Consider the following 6,294-nt stretch of genomic DNA (forward strand, 5'->3'; position numbering starts at 1 on the left):
CGACTGCTGGGACCCACCAGCTACACCTTCGCACGCAAGGAAGTGCGTCCGGGCAAAAAAAACGATTCGCCCCCCTGACTGCTGGGACCCAGCAGCTACACCTTCGCACGCAAGGAAGTGCGTCCGGGCAAAAAAACGATTCGCCCCCCTGACTGCTGGGACCCAGCAGCTACACCTTCGCACGCAAGGAAGTGCGTCCGGGCAAAAAAAATGATTCGCCCCCCTGACAGCTGGGACCCACCAGCTACATCTTCGCAGGCAAGGAAGTGCCTGATAGTCGGGACCCACTTGGTCGAAGCGTACGTAGCATTGTCATCCTGGTCGCGAACGTGTACGTACATACTGGTCGATGTAGAGGTACGCACGTGTCGTAGTAGAGGCGTGCATGTGTCGTAGTAGAGGCGCGCACATAGCATGTACACGTACGGATAGCGGCCAGGGTGCAAGAAAGAAAATACGACCACATATGTGTACATACGGGCGGGGTCTCGAACGCTTAGTCGCGCATACATACAGCGATGGCTCGTGTTCATGGGGAGGCAACGGAATGCGTTGTGTTCATGGGGAGGCAACGGAAGGCGTCGTGTTCATGGGGAGGCAACAGAATGCGTCGTGTTCATCGGGAGGCAACGGAATGCATCATGTTCATCGGGAGGCAACAGAATGCGTCGTGTTTATCGGGAGGCAACGGAACGCGTGGGAGCCAACCGGCTTCGACGGAACAGGCGATGGAAATGAGGCCTGGCATACTGCAAAACGGAGGAAACGGCCTTGTGTTCGACCGGCCACGTTCGAAATGGGGTCCTATTGATCGGGAGGGGTGTGGCGTACCGCAAAACGAAGGAAACGGACCTCCTACGGTCGAAACGGGGGTCCTGTTGATCGGGAGGGGTGTGGCGTACCGTAAAACGGACGAAACAAACCTCCTACAGTCGAAACGGGGGTCCTGTTGATCAGGAGGGGTGTGGCGTACCGCAAAACGGACGAAACGGACTTGTGTTGGAGCGCTACGGTCGAAACGGGGGTCCTGTTCATCGAGAGGGGTGTGGCGTACCGCAAAATGGGACTCCACGGGATACTGTTCATCTCCACCGTCGACCTCCTCCAGCCTCCACGGGCTACCGCCGACCTCCTCCAGCCTCCACGGGCTCCTGTTCATCCAGCCTCCACCGCGCGCTACTCCACCGGCTACTGTTCAACCACCCCTCCACCGTCTACTGTTCATCCAGCCCTCCACCGTCTACTGTTCATCCAGCCCTCCACACCACGGGGTCCTGTTCAATCACCCCTCCACGGCCACCCCTCCACTATCTACTATTCATCCAGCCCTCCACACCACGGGGTCCTGTTCATGAAGAGGCAACGCCACCGCTCACTGTTCATCCACCCCCCCGGCAACACTCACTGTTCATCCAATCGATCAGCTTCGGTTAGCAGCAGTAGCGAAGGTATCGCTCCATCGGGTTCAGTTAACAGCCATCGATCGATCGCTCGGGTTCAGTAACGCGTAGCCTGCAGTGCAATCGCTCGGGTTCAGTTAGAGCCCTATGCCTCGCTCGAGTTCAGTTAGAGCCAACGCCTCACACACGCGCGTATGTGTATGAGAGAAACGCGCATCGCTCGGCCCCCGATTTCCCACCGTAACCGGCAACTCCACGAAATTTTCCTACCCCTCGCTTCTACCACGGTTTTTTCCGTCATGGACGGCCCAAAGAATGTCATGCAGCTGCGTCTCCGGCCCGCCCAGGACAAAAAGCCTATTTTCTGTCATGATTTTTTGTCATAGAAGTAGGAGCCCACCACATCTATGATGATACCGGGTTCTGTCACAATTATCGTCATGGAAGTGTCATATGTATGACAGAAAAAAAGTCGTTCGCCCAAAATGTCACGGTTGTGTCTTTTTTTTGTAGTGGATGTTTATCTTTTATACATCTTATTTTGCTTAGTTTGATGGTAGCTTTATAAGATTATCCCTAACTAAAATTTCAAGGTATAAGTGTTCTTTCTGAGTATGCACCGTTGTAAGGGCATTCTTGTCCCTCAGTAGTTTTGGTGATTGACGACAATGCCTTTGCGGACTAATCATGTGTATTGAGCTTTACAGATATATCATGACAAAACGCAAGACGATTTGATGCCCCTCGAAGATTATTGAAGATGGCGTTTCTCTACGATTCGGTTCGGTGGAGTTGAGTCATAGGAAAGCCGTACTACCAGGAGGGGGTCCGCTTTGGAAAGGTTTGGGTGGAATCTCACGTACACGTTTCCTTTGCACTGCCTTTCCTCGAGCTCTTTGGAGTGTTCCTCCGTCTCACCTTGTCTCTGTGAAATGAAGGTCTCCGCGTTGCTCTTCTCAGGCTAGCGGTGGTACTGCTCTTCAGAGCGGTACTACCGCAGGAGCCAGCGGTAGTACCGAGCTCCGGCACGGTAGTACCCTGTGCTCCCACGGTAGTACCGCTCCTCAGAACGGTAGTACCGTGAGCTCTGGACTGGCGCCGCTGCTCAAGCGGTAGTAGGCGCGGATGTAATTTTTTACATGCGCGCTCTATGCGGTAGTACCGTGCTGCCGCACGGTAGTACCGTGGCGCCTGCCCAGGTACAGTAGCAGGAGCGGAAGTAGGGGCGGATGTAATTTTTTACATCCGCACCCATCACGGTAGTACCGCGCCCTTGGTTGTGGTAGTTCCATGTCGATTTTCGCATGATAATTTCTCAGCGGAGGTAGTCACAGATGTAATTTTTTACATTTGTGCCTACCGGGCCTGGCCTGCGGCTGTCCTGCGGTAGTATCGTATGGGGCCGCGGTAGTACCACACCTGCGGATCTACCGTGCCCTGCCCGTGCTCCTTTCTTCCGGTCTGGGCTCTGCCGCGCCCATGGTAGTACCGCGGTCCACGGCGGTAGTACCGCAGGCCCGTGTGGTAGTACCGCGCCTGTGGTGCGGTAGTTCCGTGGGTCGCGGGCTGAGTGGTGGGTAACGGTTGGAATTGTCCCCCCACTATAAAAGGGGGTCTTCTTCCCCAAGAAGACTCACCTCTTCCAACCCTAAACTCCATTGTTGCTCCAAGCTCCATTTTTGGTCGATCTCTCTCCCTAGCCAATCAAACTTGTTGATTTGCTCGGGATTGGGTGACAAGGCCCTGATCTACACTTCCACCAAGAGATATTCGATTCCCCCCACTAATCCCTAGCGGATCTTGTTACTCTTGGGTGTTTGAGCACCCTAGACGGTTGAGGTCACCTTGGAGCCAAAGTCCATTGTGGTGAAGCTTCGTGGTGTCGTTGGGAGCCTCCAATTAAGTTGTGGAAATTGCCCCAACCTTGTTTGTAAAGGTTCGGTCGCCGCCTTCAAGGGCACCAATAGTGGAATCATGGCATCTCGCATTGTGTGAGGGCGTGAGGAGATTACGGTGGCCCTAGTGGCTTCTTGGGGAGCATTGTGCCTCCACACCACTCTAACAGAGATGTACTTCCCCTCAAAAGGAAGGAACTTCGGTAACACATCCTCGTCTCCACTGGCTACACTCTTGGTTATCTCGTGCCTTTACTTATGCAAGCTTATTTGTGTTGTATCCCTTGCTTGCTTTTGTACTAGTTGTTATTGCATCATATAGGTTGCTCACTTAGTTGCATATCTAGACAACCTACTTTGATGCTAACTTTAAATTGGTAAAGAAAAGATTAAAAAGTGTTAGTTGCCTATTCACCCCCCTCTAGTCAACTATATCGATCCTTTCAACCGTTGCGACAGTTCTTCGTGCTGAGACACCACGTGACGATCGGGTGTGATAAGCTCTACGTTCACATACAACGGGTGCAAGCTAGTGTTGCACATGCAGAATACTCGAGTTAAACTTGACGAGCCTAGCATGTGCAGATATGGCCTCGGAACACTAAGACCGAAAGGTCGAACATGAATCATATAGTAGATATGATCAACATAGTGATGTTCACCATTGACAGCTACTCCATCTCACATGATGATCGGACAGGGTTTAGTTGATATGGATCATGTGATCATTTAGATGACCCGAGGGATGTCTATCTAAGTGGGAGTTCTTAAGTAATATGATTAATTGAACTTAAATTTATCATGAACTTAGTCCTCATAGTATTTTCATATCTATGTTGTAGATCAATAGCTCGCATAGAGCTTCCTCGTTTTATTTATGATATGTTCCTAGAGAAATATAAGTTGAAAGATGATAGTAGCAATGATGCGGACTTGGTCCGTGATCTGAGGATTTTTCCTCATTGCTACACATAAAATCTATGTCCTTGATGCACCGCTAGGTGACGGAACTATTGCAGGAGTACATGCAGACGTTATGAACGTTTTGACAAGCTCTGTATGATGACTACTTGATAGTGTAGTGCACCATGCTTTATGGCTTAGAACCGGGACTTCAAAAATGTTTTGAACTCCACGGAGCATATAAGATGTTCCAAGAGTTGAAATTGGTATTTCATACTTATGCCCATGTCAAGAGGTATGAGACCTTTGACAGTACTCTGCCTACAAGATGGAGGAGAATAGCTCAACCAGTGAGCATGTGCTCAGATTGTCTGTGTACTACGATTGCTTGAATCAAGTGGGAGTTAATCTTCCAGATAAGATAGTAATTGACAAAGTTCTCTAGACACTATCACCAAGTTGCTAGAACTTCATGATGAACTATAATATGCAAGGGATAACGAAAACAATTTCCAAGCTCTTCGCGATGCTAAAATCGGTGAAGGTAGAAATCAAGAAAAGCATCAAGTGTTGATGGTTAACAAGACCACTAGTTTCAAGAAAAAGGCAAAGGGATAGAAAGGGAACTTCAAGAAGAATGACAAACAAGTTGTCACTCCCGTGAAGAAGCGCAAAGCTAGACCCAAGCCTGAAACGGAGTGCTTCTACTGCAAAGGAAATGGTCACTGGAAGTGGAACTGCCCTTGATACTTGGCGGATAAGAAGGATGGAAAAGTGAACAAAGGTATATTTGATATACATGTTATTGATGTGTACTTTACTAGTGTTTATAGCAACCCCTCGGTATTTGATACTGGTTCAGTTGCTAAGAGTAGTAACTCGAACCGGGAGTTATAAAATAAACAAAGACTAGTTAAGGGCGAGGTGGCGATATGTGTTGGAAGAAGAGGAAGAAGAGGAAGATGAGGAGGGCAATCCCGAGGATACAAAATATGATTATCATGAGCACATGGCTCTTGCCTCGAGGCAATTTTGGAGCAAGAAGAATTCAAGGCCTAATTTCAACAAGAACAATTCAAGTGGGCTCAAGGGCAAGCAACGAGTGAGAACTTGTTACAATTGTGGCAATGTGAGTCACTTTGTTGCGGATTGTCCTTACAAGAAGCGGGAAGACAACGATGGCAAGCTCATTCGAAAAGACAAAGCCAAATCCTTCCCCAACAAGAACAACTTCACCAAGAAGACTCCTACTCGAGGGTTAGTGGTTCAATAAGAATACCATGAGGATGACGATGATGATGAAGATGGAGAAGCAATGGTCATGGCCTTCGTTGCCATTGCTACTACTCCCCGGATGTCTCTTTTTGATTCACCCAACGAGAACATCACCACCAAGTGCCTCATGGCTAAAGCCACTAACAAGGTAACCCCCAACATCAAAACCACCATCATTACTAATCCTTCCTTGACAGATTGCATTGATGAAAATGAGGGGTCTAATGAAGAGTTTAATGAGTTTGAGTCTTTTATGAGTAAACTCAAGGGTAAATCCAAGAAGCACTTTGTTGCTCTCTTGGAACAACTTGGTGAAGCCAATGACACGATCGAGGCTCATGAAGAAACCATCTCTAAGATGGAAGGTCATAGTCGTGACTATGCCGATGAGATATCGGATCTCTCTAATGCCCTCGAGGAAGAGCGTGGGCATCGTTTGACTCTTGAGGAGTCACACAACGATGACCATGCTAAATTAAAGAAAAATCTTGATCATGCTATTTTTGTCTCTCGTGTGGCTAACTTCGAGAAGACTAAACTTGGGGTTGATCTTGCTAGACTCAAAGAGGAGTTTGATGTACTTGACAGGGCTCACAAGGCCTTGAAGGGTGCTCATGCTAGCCTCAAGGAGTCTCATGCTCAACTCCAAGTGAAGTTAACCAAGGAGAAAGCCACTTTTCCTCATATGGTCTTAATTGATAACGCAAATGCTACTAACCCGTGTTGTGAGCATGTGCATCTTGTGGAGGAGAATGCCCAGTTGAAAGAGAGAAAGGTCTTGTGACATGCATTCAAGGTGAGAAAAACCTCAATGACCTTTT

This window comes from Triticum dicoccoides, chromosome 2B (assembly GCF_002162155.2).
Source record: "Triticum dicoccoides isolate Atlit2015 ecotype Zavitan chromosome 2B, WEW_v2.0, whole genome shotgun sequence".
Classification (NCBI taxonomy): domain Eukaryota; kingdom Viridiplantae; phylum Streptophyta; class Magnoliopsida; order Poales; family Poaceae; genus Triticum; species Triticum dicoccoides.